Source organism: Sarcophilus harrisii, chromosome 2, assembly GCF_902635505.1.
Source record: "Sarcophilus harrisii chromosome 2, mSarHar1.11, whole genome shotgun sequence".
Lineage (NCBI taxonomy): Eukaryota > Metazoa > Chordata > Mammalia > Dasyuromorphia > Dasyuridae > Sarcophilus > Sarcophilus harrisii.
In genome coordinates this window covers 507,241,336-507,258,980 of record NC_045427.1, presented here as the reverse complement: position 1 = coordinate 507,258,980, position 17,645 = coordinate 507,241,336, and the positions used below count along the sequence as shown (strand labels likewise).

General features: G+C 35.8%; 1 protein-coding gene across 2 annotated transcripts in view; it reads left to right on the top strand.

Moving 5' to 3' along the window:
* The window catches only part of RAB27A (RAB27A, member RAS oncogene family), a 73,809-nt gene that overhangs the window by 29,488 nt on the left and 26,676 nt on the right, over positions 1-17,645 (top strand). The window contains exon 2 of one of the 2 annotated variants that reach the window (XM_012543939.3): positions 13,093-13,144. The exons of the other annotated variant lie outside the window; for it this stretch is intronic. The gene's annotated coding sequence lies outside the window, so the exon portion shown is untranslated. The remainder of the gene's footprint in view (positions 1-13,092; positions 13,145-17,645) is intronic. 2 annotated transcript variants of the gene reach the window in all.

The following is a 17,645-nucleotide window of genomic DNA, read 5'->3' as shown; positions in this document are numbered from 1 at the left end:
CAGGTGGGCATAAATATAGGGATTGGGAATTCAATGTAATGGTTTTTAGTCATCTCCCAGAGTTCTTTTCTGGGCAAAGCTAGTTCAGTTCATTACTGCTCCATTAGAAATGATTTGGTTGATCTCGTTGCTGAGGGTGGCCTGATCCATCAGAACTGGTCATCATATAGTATTGTTGTTGAAGTATATAATGATATACTAATGATATACAGGACCAGGAGGTCCTGCTCATTTCACTCAGCATCAGTTCATGTAAGTCTCTCCAGGCCTTTCTGAAATTATCCTGTTGGTCATTTCTTACAGAACAGTAATATTCCATAATTTTCATATACGACAATTTATTCAACCATTCTCCAACTGATGGACATCCATTCAGTTTCCAATTTTTAGCCACTACAAAAAGGGCTGCCACAAACATTCGTGCACATACAGGTCCCTTTCCTTCTTTATACTCTCTTTGGGATATAATCCCAGTAGTAACACTGCTGGATCAAAGGGTATGCACAGTTTGATAACTTTTTGAGCATAGTTCCAAACTACTCTCCAAAATGGTTGGATTCGTTCACAACTCCACCAACAATGCATTATTGTCCCAGTTTTCCGCATCCCTCCAACAATCATCATTATTTTTCCTGTCATCTTAGCCAATCTGACAGGTGTGTAGTGGTATCTTAGAGTTGTCTTAATTTGCATTTCTCTGATTAATAATGACTTGGAGCATCTTTTCATATGACTAGAAATAGTTTCAATTTCTTCATCTGAGAATTGTCTGTTCATATCCTTTGACCATTTTTCAATTGGAGAATGGCTTGATTGTTTTTTTATGTAATAGCCTTTTATTTACAGGATATATACATGGGTAACTTTACAGCATTAACAATTGCCAAACCTCTTGTTCCAATTTTTCACCTCTTACCCCTCCCTAGATGGCAGGATGACCAGTAGATGTTAAATATGTTAAAATATAAATTAGATACACAATAAGTATACCTGACCAAAACGTTATTTTGCTGTAGAAAAAGAATCAGACTCTGAAATATTGTACAATTAGCTTGTGAAGGAAATCAAAAATGCAGGTGTGCATAAATATAGGGATTGGGAATTCAATGTAATGGTTTTTAGTCATCTCCCAGAGTTCTTTTTCTGGGCATAGCAAGTTCAGTTCATTACTGCTCCATTAGAAATGATTTGGTTGATCTCGTTGCTGAGAAGGGCCTGATCCATCAGAACTGGTCATTATATAGTATTGTTGTTGAAGTATATAATGATCTCCTGGTCCTGCTCATTTCACTCAGCATCAGTTCATGTAAGTCTCTCCAGGCCTTTCTGAAATTATCCTGTTGGTCATTTCTTACAGAACAGTAATATTCCATAATTTTCATATACCACAATTTATTCAACCATTCTCCATGGTGTGATATTCTTAAACATGAAATGATTCTATTTAGAAGAAAAGCTGATGGAAATCAAAATAAATTAATGTATTTATTAATAAAATAAAACAGTAAAACAGTTTTTACAAAATTAGGTTGTCAGACAATAAAACTTAGCTATGTGGGGAAGAAGGAGATTAAATAAATAAATGAATGGGAAAGGGGGTATTAAGTACTAACTATATGCCAAGCCCTGTGGTAATTGCTGAGAGTACAAATACAAAACTGGAACAAATTACTAGTCTCACAGAGTTTGCGTTCTAATGGGGGAGATATCAGTTATAGATGGGTAGGGGAATAGAGAAGGATCTTTTGGTCTAGGAAGTCATAGAAATGGTGCATAGGATAATAGGGTAGTCTGTTGATGTGCACTAACTTGTGGTTGTTCAACTCACTTTAATGAGAGTAATTAAAATATTTATGCTTTGTTGTCAAGGAAACTTGAGGAAGTAAAAAAATAAATGGCATGGACATAGGAAAAGTAGTTGATAAAAAACAAAACATATCAATAAAAATAGTTTTTAAAATTTTTTTTCAAGGAATAAATAGGATGTTCCAATTAGTGTTTCTTTCCCTGGGCAAATGATTCCTTTAGCTCAAGAATGCAGAAAAAAGTACCAAATACAGGCCTTTATAATTGGTATTGAGTTTGTGAGTTTTAAATAGAGATTTTACACATGAGTAAGATAGATAACCTCTTCTGTGTCTAGCCTAGTCTAGTGGCTTCCTGTTGATCCCAGGATCAAATAGAAAATTCTCAGTTTTTCATTTAAAGCTCTTCACAATATGACCTCTTTCTACCTTCAAGTCTTATAATTTGTATTCCTCCATAGACTCTCTGATCCTGTCACATTGGCCTATTTGCTGTTCCTTGTGCATAGAACTTGACTTTTACCTCCATGCCTTTAGGTCAGCTTTCCTTTTAAGTCTGGAATGCTCTGTCTTCATCACTTATTCAGGCTACCTTTCGTGGAGTCTGTATAGATTTTGTATGTACATAGAAGTTGCAGAGTTAACATTATTTCTTTCATTAGAATGTAATCTTGTTGAAGGCAGAGACTGGTGTTTGTTTGTTTGTTTTTTTTTGCCTTTCTTTATATCCCTGCTGTGTAATACAATAACTGGCACACAGTAAATGCATAATAATTTTATTTATGATTATCAGCCTTTTGCTGAGAAAATAAGAGCAAGATACCAGAAACTTGAAATTTAGTCTTATATCATCATTTTTATCATCCAATTTAGAGCAAATGAATCTTTATAGAAGAAGTCAGTGTCTGTTTGAGCTTGCCCATTCTGCTTTTGAACAACTTGATTGGGAAATTTTTCCTCCTTCCAAACCTAAATTTCCCTCTTTGCAATTTCTACCTATTCTTCCTTGTTCTGTCTTTTGAGGTCAAGTAGAACAATTTCCCCTTTCATGTGGCAGCCCTTCACATATTTGGAAGACTGCTATCATGTCCCTCCTAAATCTAAGCCAAATATTCCCAGTTTCTCCATCCAGTATACTAGTGTCTTTAAAATGAGTTGCCTCCAGATGAAGTCCATATTGCAAGAGACATCTGACCAAGTCAGATTACAGTGTTGAGTTCTTTCTTCTGGAGGTTTGTCTCTTCATACAGCCTACTTTTATTAACTTTTGGGGGCTGTCACCCTGTTGATTCACAGGGAACTTGCTAATAATAATTCAATAATTACCCCCAAACTTGTCTAATAATAATTCATTTATCTTAAGCTGATACAGTTTATTTTTTTAACCTAAAAAGAGAAGATTACATTTTTTCCTATCCAATTTCATCCTATAAAATTTTGTCTTTTGTTCTAACAGATCAGGAATATCTTTTTTTTTTTTTTTTTTGAGGCATTAGGGGTGGAGTGACTTGCCCAGGATCAAACAGACAGAAGTGTTAAGTGTCTGAGGCTGGCTTTGAACTCAGGTCCTCCTAAATTCAGGGTCAATATTGCTTGGCCCCGGGAAGATCTTTTTGAATCTTGATTTTGTTGTCTAATGTATTTAGTAACCTTTCCAGTTCGTGTTGTCTGCAAATTTGATACATATGTCATGTATGCCTTTATCCAATTTACTGATGGAAGAAAATTCATTGTTCATTGTGTCCTTTGGTGAAACTTTCCTCTTTAATCACAGTGATGAAGACTGGATTTGGGATGGAGTTAGGGTGGGAGTAAATTCTTCAACTTCAGTTCTCCTTGAGTCCAGATTCTCAAGCTTGGGTAAAGTGATAGTAAAGTTACCTAGCTGAAACCTTTTAGGGATGACCTAGCAGCATAGGACTGAACTTTCCTGACTTTAAAAGACTTCTGGTTCTTGTCAAAGTAAGACAAGTGACTGCCCAACGGAACACAAGAAATGTCAGTACTTCCTTCCTCTCTAACGTCAGTGCTTTTTTCACTAGATTTATGTACCATGTCTTCAGGAAGACCTGGGTCCAAATCCCTTGTCTGACACATCCTTGTTTTGAGATTAAGAGCAAGTTCTGAAATTTTTGATACTTAGTTTACTCATCTGTAAATAGGGATATTTCTCTTTGGAGAATATCTCACTGGACTGGATGACTCAGTTAAGTGAGGTTTAACTGATATAATTGCAGTGGGTGTTTGGAGCATATTCATTTTACAGTGTAAGTGCTTTACAAACTCTGATGACTGTTAGAGATGGGAAAGGGAATTGGGATTTCATTGATTTGAGGATCTCTATCCATACCAGCACCTTCTTCAATTTGCATTTTAGTGCAGTAGGAGGTTAAGTCATTCATAGTACACATCAGAGGCAGAGCTTGAACCCATATCTTGCTGGCTCTCTGAGTCCACTGTATCATATAATATCTCTGTTCATATCAAAGAGAAATCTTTTTTTTTGTTTTTTAAAAAATGAGTATATTCTTGCACATCATGGGAGACACTGGCACTAGACTGTGAAGCATGGCATGCCCTCATCAGGGAAGGTTCAGTGCTCTAAGAGCAAAGCAGAAATGAATTAGCTCAGAAGAAATGTGAATTGTACAAAGTTAGAGAATCCACCCTGAATGTCATTGGGATTATATGTGTCCGACCTGTGGCAGAGCATTCTGAGCTCATTTTGGTCTGATCAGCCACAGATGGACTCTCACGTGCTGTTATTTTGGTCCTCTTCAAGAACAAAGGACAACAATCAATGTTCCAGGTTGTCAGAATATGTATTAAAGTGTCTTATATCTTGTATCCCTAAAGATATTCTAAATATTTGGCTTCCTAGTGCCTTCTGATTCCCCCTTTCTTGAAAAGTAATTTAAATCCCTTTCTGACACACCCTTTTTATTGGATGTGGTCAAGGTGTCATATCCTTAAATAACTTTTTCCTCCCTCCTTTCATTTGAGGAGCATATATATATCCTTGAGAGTGGACATTGGCCTTTCTCACAATTGGTGTTCATGATGATCCATCTTCCAACTCAGTTTCATATGGCATCTCTTGAACACTCTGCTCTGAGTTTAAGCTAAGATTCCACTCCTGAATGTCTCTCTTCCTCAGCATATTTTGGTCCAATACATTTCTCTCTTCATGTTCAGTTTTGTTTCAGGAATTATACCTAGTTTTTTAATCTCTGTTTTTATATTTATATAAAGTATATACATGCAGAATCAACTGTGTGTATGGCTCAAGGGATCTTAGAGACCATCTATCTCATTGAAAACAAGGCTTAGGGAGCTTGAATCACTTGATGGACCATAAGCATCAAAGCTGAGATTTGAAAGCAGATCTTGTCATTATAGAGGTAGTGCTCTTCCCAAAGTTCCACTTTGCTTCTCTAGGTTTCTGCATTTAAAATATTCTACTTTACCGGGGCCTTCTTTTACTTGTAGGATTTATTAACTTTAATTCTTCAAAGTTGCTTTAGCATGCCTTCTTTTCCCTTCCCATGCTGATTCTCAATTTCTACTTTTTTCATTTGTTGCAAGCTCTGTTACACTTTATAATATAGGATGCAATAGGATATGATACAATATAGTACAATATGACATATGCCATACAAAATGACAAAATTTTTAGATTTTTGCATTACTTTTTTCCCCGAATGATATAGTGGAAAGAGTGTTGAACCTGTTCAAATTTGGGTAACAACTCTTTGGCTTCAATTTCTTCCTTTGTACAATAAAAAGCCTGAAGTTATCACTTGTAATAAAGAATTAAAAAGTGATAGAAAGATGCTGAGTGAAATGAGCAGGACCAGGAGATCATTATATACTTCAACAACAATACTAGATGATGACCAGTTCTGATGGATCAGGCCATCCTCAGCAACAAGATCAACCAAATCATTTCTAATGGAGCAGTAATGAACTGAACTAGCTATACCCAGAAAAAGAACTCTGGGAGATGACTAAAAACCATTACATTGAATTCCCAATCCCTATATTTATGCACACCTGCATTTTTGATTTCCTTCACAAGCTAATTGTACAATAATTCAGAGTGTGATTCTTTTTGTACAGCAAAATAATGTTTTGGTCATGTATACTTATTGTGTATCTAAGTTATATTTTAATATATTTAACATCTACTGGTCATCCTGCCATTTAAGGGAGGGGGTGGGGGGGTAAGAGGTGAAAAATTGGAACAAGAGGTTTGGCAATTGTTAATGCTGTAAAGTTACCCATGTATATATCCTGGAAATAAAAGGCTATTAAAAAAAAAAACCAAAAAAAAAAAAAGTGATAGAAAACAATTCCACAAAACCCACCAACATAGTTCTGCTCAACCAATGGAATTTGACAATCATGCAACATTTCACTGGCCATTTTTGCCTCTACACCTTCCTAGGTAGGGCCCAATGCTTTTTCTTCTGAGAACAATTGTTACAGTGGAAAGAGTCCTGACTCTAGAGTCAGAGGCCATGCTTTTGGATCCCACCTCTGATGTTTACTGTTGGTGGGTCTTTGGTGAATAATTTAACTACTTTGTACTTCAGTTTTCTCATGTGTAAGATAAATAGGCTGGATGAGTTGACTTGGAGTCAACTCTAGATTCATGATGCTATAACCCTAATTCAGCTTCATTAATTTAGATTCATTATTCAACAAAAGTTATCCTTTTCTATGTTTTTTTTTTTTGCTTTAAATCTGTTCATCCCTAATTTTTATTGTTTCCTTTCTCCTCCTTTTTTCCTTTATGCAGTCTACCTGACATCTATAATCTTTAACTTTTTGATGCCAACCAATTCATATAATCAATAATCATTAATATTATTTATAACATAATATAACAATGTTATTTATAACATATATCAGAGCAGAATATTTATTGACTATCATATAATTTTTAATAATTAATAATAATGTTAATATCATTCATATGATAAAGTGCTATCAATACGTGTCAAGGAACCCTGGTTTAGATCACAATTTAAAACACATATTTTTACCATTCTCATTTTTAATTCATTCTGTCATAATGAAGACTCTAAACTTTCATATTTTTTGTGAAAGCTGAGTGACACGTATCAAATGCAAGAGAATTTGATTGGTTTCCTTATGATGGTTAGCTTGTACCAGATGTTGGCCAACAATCCTTGTACATAACATAATACACAGGACACACCTCCTTCTATAAACCTCAGCTGATGGAAATACAAACAGGTGACTCATGGCTGATAACCTATATACTAAGTAGGTGGAACAAGGAAAGATTTCTTAGAGCAATAAGAAGGATATCATTTTGGCCTGTTTTTTGCTTGTAATCAGGATGGAAGTGATTTTCTTGATGCTTAAATTATTAAGATATTGTTTAGAAAGTTGCTTACACATACACACAATATGTGTGTATATACATGTGTACATGTATATACGTGTATGCACATTCACAAAACATAAAAATACAGACATCTCTCTGTATGTGTGTGTGTATATATATATATATACATATATATGTATGTATGTATGTATATGTATTCCATAGGTCATGATGAACTAGATTAGGACCTTAAAATTTTGCCTTCCCCTTCTCCCCTCAGTTAAGTTCTCCTTACAAATTGCAGTCCCCAAATCCAGGTGCTACCTATAATGTGGGTGGCATTAAAATAACTTCAGAAGAACTAATTTTGTGGCTCTATTTCATGGATTTTTCTGTGAAGTGATATGCTATTTATATTCTAATATACAGTTTCCTGTGAAATTTCATACTGCTGCAACATTTATAACAACTTTTCTTTCAAACCTGTGGCTAGATGCTCTGGTTCATGGTTTTTTTTTTTTAATGACTCTACTGTCTTTTTCATAAATTTGCATGCAAACCAGATGTCAAGCCTGCAATAGATAGTGTGATATTAAGAGTTACCTTCTGGATTCCTTATTGTGGAAAGAGGCCTTTTTGGTATTAACCATAGCTTTTATAGTTTCTAGTTCCACTCTCAATCTTCCACAGATTTTATCTGAGCATTCTATTTGAATTTTATATTAATGAGATACTCATTATCATCATTAGAACTCTCAAGGCCTTTTAAATTCTGATGTTCTCTAATTCTATGCCTTGGGATTTACTCAGGGCAAAGTAGTACCTGTGTACTATGGGTAGCAATGAAAATCTGGAATTTTGAAACCTTCATACTTATTTATATGCAGAAAAATGAATTTTTGAAAGTTGAAATTTGTACATTTTTACATTAATGTAATGTAAATTTGTACATTTGTAAAGACATTAAGACATTTAAAAGATAAGACATTAAAAGATAAGACATTTTAACTGCAAATTTTTAGTTTAGGAATATAATTATGTATGTTGATTTGTGCAAGAATCATTATGTCAGTTTTTCTTGTTTAGTTTTTCATGCCTTCTTTTTTTTGGGGAGGGGGGTTTAGCAGAGATATTGAAGTTGTTTGTCATTTTCTTCTCCTGCTAATTTTGCAGATGAGGAAGCTGAGACAAACAGGGTTAAGGGACTTGCCCAGGGTCAGAAAACTAAAGAGTAGTATCAAGTTGAATTTGAACTGATTTGAAGCCCAGAGCTCTATTCCTTCCCCTATCTAGCTGTCCTTTACAACCTCAGTGACTTGTAAAAATCATTTAAATGTTTGTTATGAATGCAATTGCAAGGAACTTGAAGGAATCTAGTCTTACCGATTTTTGTCAGGTTATGAAGAAGAAATGCTTGGATTACAGTAGAACCAAAAAAAGTACCTGGCTGCTCATAACAGTAATTCTTCAAGCTGCTAGAATGACTCCAAATTTGGAAATGAATAAAACCTGCAAAAATCTCAAAGCTTCTTTAGTTATGAAGTAGTCTTTTAATGCACATAGCCAAGATATGCAAAGACTAAAAGTTCAAATTTCTTCTTTCGAGCTGTGATAAGATCAGTTCACAAAAGGAATATGCTTTGGCTGAGTGTCCCACTCAAATTTTAGCACTAAATCTGTGAAGTGAGTGTGAAGAAGCGATGAGATGCCTGAGACAAAAAAGTAAAGAATAGAGAGGAAGAGAAGAGGGCAGTGTTGGAGGTCAACAAGGGCAGCTGTGCTGTGAGAAACTGGATTGAGGGCATGGGGAAAGATAGGAATAGCAGAGGACTGGACACCATGGAATAACTGGCAACCAACTGAGCCTCAGGGTTGGGACTTGGAAGGCATAATGCATTGCTCTGTGTTTGCGAGTAGGTGGGGCTTCTGTTCCTTCATTTTTCAGTTATGCCCGACTTTTTATGACCCCATTTGGAGTTTTCTTGGCAAAGATATTGAAGCCATTCTCCTCTCCAAGTAATTTTACAGATATGGAAACTGAAGCAGAATTTAAGTAACTTGGCCAGAGTCACACAATATATGCCTGAATTTGAATTCGTGTCTTTCTGACTCCAGGTCCTACTCTCTATCTCTTCATCACTTAGCTGCCCTGGTAGGGGTGAGAAGGGGACAAATAACCATTAGTTTTACAGCTCAATAGTCCATGAAGGCATCTGTGCCATACTGAAGGCCAACTAGTACATAGTTCATTAGTCTGAGGGTAATATTCTTTGCATAGCATTTTTCTACCTTTAGTGTGTCATAGGAGCTTTAAATTAGACCTGGAAAGAACCTTAGAAGCCATCTCATCCATCTTCCTCCTTTTCTAAACTAATAATTTATAAGTGAGGACCAGAGGGGTAAAGGATCAGATTTAGTGTAGTGTACTAAGTTAGCAGTACTAGTTAGTGTAGTTAGTTAGCAGTACTAAATAGTACTGCTGGGAATCAAACCCAGATTCTCTGACTCTCAATCATAACACTTTCTATTATAATACACTATCTTCATAATAAACAATGTTCATGATGATACTGAATCTTCAAGAAAATATTGCCATATTTTTCTCTGTTTAGTCAAGAAGTGTCATTGTGCATCTGCTGTTCTGCCTGATTGCAACAAGAAATTCCCATGTCCTCCTAACCCCTGGTGTCCTGTTCCATACCTTTCCTGCTTCTTTTTGTGTGCTGTCTCCCCTTTAGATTGTTCATTGAAGTTCATTGAAGGCAGGGACTGATTTATTTTATCAATTGTAGCCCCAGCTCATAGAATTATGCTTAAAATATTGTAGTAACTTTAAACTAAAAAATAAAATAAAATAAAATATAACAACATATCTCTTGCATGCAGACCCTCAGCACGTCACACCTGAATTACTGGAATAGGCTGCCAATTGATTTCTTGCCACCAATGTCTCCCCGCTACTATCCATTCTGTAATCAGCTGTCAAATCAGCCTTTCCAAAATGCATCTATATTAGTTCCCTATGTCTTCAATTAAGTCATCTACCTCTGTTTAGTATACATAAAAATCCTCTATTTGGCTTGTAAAACCCTTTATAGCTTGCTTCTTTCCTGCCTTTCCAGTCTTCTTATAGCATGTTTTCCTACAAATATTTTACAGTCTAGTGATGTTGATCTTGCTGTTCCTTGCACAAGACATCTCCCAATTCTGGGCATTTTCACTGACTATCCCCCATGCCTGAAATTTTGTCAGCTAATGTATGACTTCCCTGGATTCCTTCAAGTCTCTACTAAAATCCTATCTTCTGCAGGATGCCTTCACTGATTCCTCACCTTCCCCATGCTGAGATTATCTCTAATTTATCCCCCCATTTGATCCTAGAGATAAGAGGGAGTCATTGGAATTTCTTGTAGTATGGTGACACAGTCAGACGTATGCTTCAGAAGCATTACCTTGGCAGCTGAGAGTAGGATGGATTGAGGATTGGAGACATATAGTGGAGGGACCAGATCCAGCTTAGAGTTATTGTTTAAATTATACTGAGTTTATTTAAAATTCCCCATCTCAGAAGAGAATTTTATGACAGTGACCTTAACTGGGCTGCACACAGGTTTGTCTGAATGGAAGTAAGCTTCTCTGTCTACCATGCATGTGTTTAGCCGTGATTATTTCCAAACACAGAAAATTGCCTTTCACATCAAGTCCTGAACAGGGTTTGAGAACAGACCTTTGTCTGGATAGGAAGGAATTCTACATCACATCTCCCACAAGACTCTGGAGCAAAGGAGCTGTACCCATTGGGAGAGGGGAGTGACAGAGGCAGATCTGTTCTTTAAAAATAGCAATCTTAATGACAGTGGAGGATAGCTGGGGAGAGGAGAGGCTGGATACAGCTTAATTTATTCTGTGTCATTAATTTCTGACCAAGTCTTGCCTGCTTTGGAACACCCATACTGGTACCAGCAGCAGTACTCAGGCCTTGTATATATATTGTATATATGAGGCAGTGTAATGATTAAAGCACTGGGCTTGGAGTTAGGAAGACCTAAATTCAAGCTGACCTCAGACACTTACTAACCATGTATCTTTGGATAACACATTTAACTTCTGTTTTAGTTTTCTCATCTGAAAAATGAGGATGATAACAGCACCTGCCTCGCAGAGTTGTTGTGAGGATCAAAATGAGATAATAATTAGAAAACACTTAGCACAGTGTCTGGTACCTACTAAATGCTCTATAAATGTTATTCTTATTTTGTTTATATTATTTATCTGTGTATATGATATACTGCTTCCTATTCTCCCAATGGAATGTAAGCTCCTTAAGGATAGGGATGGTTTCATTTTTGTTTTATATACCCAGTACTGGCCCAGAGTGAGTACTTAGAACTCAAAAGTCTAACAATCTCTAATGTGGCTTATGTGTAATGAAATGCACGTTATATTCATTTGCTTCTGAGGTATAAATTGCAGAGATGGCAGTATCCACACTGCATTTTTCTCACTCTGAGGACATGGGGAAGGCAGTGTGGTGCGGTGGATAGAGCAGTGGACTTTACAGAGAACCTAAGTCCTCTACTTAATGATCTGTAGGAAACTTTCTTGGGCCTCAACTGTAAGATAAAGTTGTGCTTCTTGGCTTCTGACAATCTCAAATCTGAGTCTGTTAGAAAGGTACTTTTAGACTTTTCCATAAAACCTTCAGGAATTTGGTTCAATATCTTAACCTGGGATTCTGCCAAGCATATTCTTCCTGCAGGATATTATTATGCCCTTATTCTAGGTACAAAGCCTTTAATTCTTTTTGTTTGTTTAATTCTTTTTTGAAACACATTTATCATTTTCTATGAGATCTTACATAGGCTTTGGGACATACAATATCAAATACCTTCTCTCCTACATATGGAAAGGTAATGATAAAATTGTGCAGCCCCACTCAGACTCCTCCCTCAAAAGACCTTTCCTGACTTATCCTACAGGTTCGGGCCATCAAAATACCAGAAATTTACTTTGTATTAATTTTTTAAATATTTCTTTTGTACAAGTTGTATGTGAGTAGAATGTTCCTTGAGGGCATGCCTTGTAGTTCTACCACCTGGCACAGTGCTTGCATACAGTATGTATTTGTTGAGCTGAATTGAAGTCTAATTGTTCCTTGCCTTTTTCTATAGTTCTCTGACACTTGACTTGTTTCTAGAGGCAAGGATGGGATATTTGTTTTTGTTTCCTTTTGTTTTGATTCTGAAGAATAGCAAATTGTTAATCTTTTCTAGAAAATGGGTCCACTGACTGATTGAATAGACTAGAAACTCTTAATCTAGAGTCTGTGAATCTATTTTAAAAAAATATTAGGGTGGGTAAATGTTTTAACACAATCTGTTTCATTTCTTTTATAAGCCTACTGTATATTTTATTTTATACATTTAGTATCATTGATCTGAGAAGGAGTCCATTGGCTTCACTAAATTGCCAAATGGGTTCCTGACAGAAGAATGCCTGGAGCAGACCCAGGGAGAAAATGGCTGTGTGAGGGTATTTGACATTACTAAGCTTGTGGGGACACAGAAAGACTTTCTTCATATCCTGGATTCAGGAGAAGTGCACTGGCTAGATTATATCTGTGCCCAGACAGTTGCCATAGAGAAGTCACTCATCACCCTTGTTCTACCTGAGACAGTCATTTTGAAGAAATGGTAGAGAGTTAGTGACAATGCTTTGGCCATTCTTTGTCAGCAGGCAGCTCTTCTTGAAAGATTTAATTTTCACAAATGGTCAGTTGCTTAACTGTGTTCTTGCTGGCAAAATTCTAGATGCAACATTTGCTGGCTAGAGAGCATATAGCAAAGAAAGCTTTGATCACAAAGAGCCGTCTTGGCTTTCTTAAATGTAGGTTGTATTAAAATGAGCTCTTTTTTCTTTCTTTCTTGACAGGTTTACTAAACGGGTAAAAGGAACCATAACAAGCATTTTTTTTTTGTACTTGGTAAGTTTCATAATCTCCTCCCTTCTTTCCCTCCCCTACCCTATTCTGGGTAAGCATTACAAAATGTGTCCTGAACCAACTCTGCATGAGCAGTCAGAGTTAAGGGGAGCAGAAAACCTATGTTCCAGAGAATCTGGATCAAAGAGAGACCTTTGGTGGTGGTGGAGGGAAGAGGGTTGATTTCATTTCTGATATTGGTGGGGTAGAGAGGAAAGAGACTTAATTATTTTTAATAATTAATTTTTTAACTGTTGAAGGTGTATAAGTACTCTGAGAAAAGCATTTAAAAATGCTTTCTTTGTGGAAAACACTGATCAAACTGCTAGTACAATTATGTGGATTTGCAACTAGTTGAATAACTGGAACCAAAGAATAATCTGATGGCAGTCTAGAAGACCATCTTTCATGAAGTATTCCTTTGCTCTTTAGGGTTTAACATTTTAATCAGTGATTTGAATAAAGACAGAATTGATACTTACCAAATTTGCAAAAGACAAAGTTGGATGGAATGGTGAACACTTCATATCTTCATAGGCTAGAGATGAGGTCAAACTTAATATATATTTTAATGGGGTTAACTGTCAAGTCATAGAGCTGAATTTAAAAAATCATTATCTCAAATAAAGATAGGGAAGACTTGGCTAAACAGCATTTCATTTGAAAAAAGATCTGGGTTTTACAACACTGGCTCATTGGATAGTGCTGGTCCTGGAGTCTGAAAGAACTGGGTTCAACTATGACCTCAGATACTATCTGTGCATCCCAGGGCAAGTTCATGTAACTTTTATCAATTTGTATCAATTTCCTCCACTTCAAATGGTGATACTAAGAATTTCTACCCCCAGAATTGTCATGGGGAGAAAATGAGACCATATTTGTAAGTGCTTACACTTACATTTGTGGGTGCTTAGCCCAGTTCCTGGTATACAGTACGTACTATATAAATGTTATTGCTATTAATATTATCTAAGATAGGTAAAGTACATCATTAATCTTAAAATATCATATAAATGTATTTATTATTAGTTCAATATGAGTTAGCAATATTATGTGACCACCAAGAAAGATTAGGATGCATTAAAAAGGCATTGTGTTCAAGATCAGAAAGGTATGCTCTATTCAGACTATATCTGTATTATTTTATTTTGGCAATACAGGAGTGACATAGATTCTTTGTAAAACATTCAGAAAAGAGCAAACAGGATGATTAAAGGGCCTTGGATTCATGCCATGTGAAGATCAGATGAAGAAACTAGGGGTTTTTAGTTTAGAAAAGAATACATTTAAGGGTTGGGGAGAAAGGGTCATGATAACTATTTACCTTCAAGTATTTGAAGGACTAGTTTTGAAAGATAGATTAGACACATTCTTTTTGGTCCTTTAGAAAGAACTAGGAAAACTGGGTATCAAAGAAGCTATTTTAGGTTTGAAATAAGGGGAAATAATCTTTATCAACCCTATTGAAAAATGGAAAGGAGCAGCCAAGTAGAAAGAGCACTAGTGCTGGAGTCAGGAGGTGTGAGTACAAATCTGACTTTCAGGCATTTACAACTTTTCTAAATGCATCCCTAAGATCGTTTCTTGGTGGCCACATCACATTGTTGACTAATGTTGAACTAATAATAATAATACTTATATGGTGCTTTAAAATTATGATGTACTTTACATGTGGTAGTAGTAGTAGCAACAGCAGCAGCATATACTAGTGACCCTGGGAAAGGCATTCTAGTTCCAAAAAAGGAAAAGAAGTAAAAGGGAAAAAGTAGGTTTCTTGGAAGACAGTGGGCTCTTCACTGATGAGCTTTGAGCACAGGCTGGTAGATCACTAGTCCAGTATATTGTTGAGAGAAAACTAATTGGACATGGGTTAGAGCCAGGGATCCTTAAAGTACGGGCCTCGGGCCAGATGCAGCAGCTGAGGATGATTATCCCCCTCACCCAGGGCTATGAAGTTTATTTAAAGGCCCACAAAACAAAGTTTTTGTTTTTACTACAGTCCAGCCCTCCAACAGTCTGAGGGACAGTGAACTGGCCCCCTATTTAAAAAGTTTGAGGATCCCTGGTAGACTAAGCACATATATGAGATTCCTTTCAATTCTAAGGTTCTGTGATTCTGTAAATCAACTTGATTGACAAAAATTCAGACTTGGTAAATCTCCTTTTACAAGTAAGAAAACCAAGGCATAGAGAAATTGCACATAACTAATTAGTACCCAAACTGGGTGTTTACATATCATCATGGTTTTGATTCTCTTCGGTGCCTCGCTTGCATGCTTTTCCTCCTTGAGAACTGATTTCACATTGCTTTGTAACATGAAAGGGCTGATTTATTGAAGACTTGCTTTGTTCCCTGCCTGGCAATTACTGTTATCCTATATAACATTGACCCCATTCTTCCTGTTTCTTTATCTAGTCTTCATTTTACTTTTCCTTGTAATTATAGGTGGAGATACACTTAGTTTTTCAAAAATAGTTGAATTTATCTGGGCCTTTGGGTAAAAAATATCTGATCAAAGTTCACTGATTAAGAAATGGTGATTGTTGAGAAAATGGATTTAGAATCTTCAGGGAGTTTTGTAAAAGCTAACATCCTTTTCCAGTACAAAAACATCTTTATTTTTCTGGAAATTCTCAAAGGACATTGTCCTTTCCTTCATCTTATTTGGTTTCTTGGCATAGTTTATTATTGAATTCTTCTCAGAAGACAATGACAGTTTTTACATGTTTTAATTCTTTTATTTTTTGATATTTTATTGATGTTTAAAACATATCAGATGCACTTCTTAATATCCTCCATGAGATGGTTCTTTAGTAACAAAGTTACAAAATAACAAATGTACAAAGTTATGAAGTAACAGATGCAGTCTGCTAATCAATAAATTAATTTTAATATCATAATTTAATAAACAATTTATTTAATATTAATAAACAGATTATATAAGATATGTATATTAATACTAAATTTATGATTCATTATGTATCAATAGACTTATCCACTCTCCTACTAAAGAAAAGGAAGGATATAGACTTTGTTAGCAACATTATTATTTTGATTCTTTGGAATCAATCAAGATTGGTCATTGCACTGATATGAAGTCTTAAGCCTTTAAATATTTTTAATATTTAATAACTATATATTATTATGGCCATTGGGTATTTTCTTAGATCTGCTTATTTCATTTTATATAAGGTCATAATACTACTTGATTTTTAAAAATTCTTAATGTGATTCTTAATACATACTGTTTCTTAACATAATAATTTCCCACCATATTAATGTATCTTTCCTCTAATCAATGGATACCCAGTTTGCTTTAATTTTAAATGTAGTGTTCTCTTCTTTTGTATGATATGATTGTTCTCTCTGGCAGCAGGTTTCTTTGGGAGGTTTTCTGAAGGTAGCCTTAGTTTCAGTTCAGAGTAATATTTACTCCAAATGCAGCCAGCTGTTAAAAGTTCAAATCTTTTATTGTCTCCTTCAATATAGCCCGGTTAGTTTTCTTAGAGGCCTATCTCACTCCTGGGTTCCAAGAACTCTTGCAGCTTGTCTTTTAGCTCTTCCAGCTTCTGCCTCTAGCTCAATTCTGACTCATGGCTTCTCAATCTCCAACTGATGCTTCCCTCTCAATCTTTTCAACTGTACTCTCATGACTGAGCTCAGCTGTTTTTATGCTGTCAGAGGTTTAAACTCAAAGGTTGACTCCTCCTCTGAGAATGGGATTATGGGAGGTGTGAATTTGGATATTTCATACTGAATCCTGAACTCTCCCAACGTGTGAACTCTCAAAGGTGTGAGCTCTAATGTGTGAACTCTTAAAGGTGCAAACCCAAGCACACAAGCATTGCTTCCATCAATTCCATTGAGTTATCACCTTGTTTCAAGTTCTGGCTCATAACAAATTTTGTTACTGCAAAAAGTTCTATAAATCTTTTGGCATATCTGGATTCTTTCTACAGTTTCTGACTTTGTTGGGGTATATGCCCAGTATTCTTTAGCCTTAAATTTTGAAAATAACTCAATGTTCTCTTATCAAAAATCAACTTGAGGCCATAAGATGCTAATCTCATAATAGAAATATGTAACTTTTTATCTACTCTGATCTACTGCCTGCTTTCACATCAGTATTTTCAGCTACAAGGCACACTGGGTTTTGGGGTAGGGTGAGAGGGGGAAGGGTAGTCCTCCTACCCTCTGTAGAACTTTCTATATTTTCCACTGGATATACTTCTAGGATGCCAGACTGTTCTCTCCTGTTTCAATGCTTTGGCAAAATGCTAGTTGAATTTCTGGTATGGTATAATTTCTCCAGCACATTTGTGCTTTCATGTGTTAGGACTGTCAAGATTGGTAATAGTGTTTTGGTGATTCTTTGCACATATTCTTAAAGGAGATTTGCTAAGAACCATCTGGGTAAATGTTATAGTTTTAATAAGAAAAAAAATCCTTCTGAATATTATGTACTTTTAAGTATTGAGCTTTCAGAACTTGACTGTTTCTCCC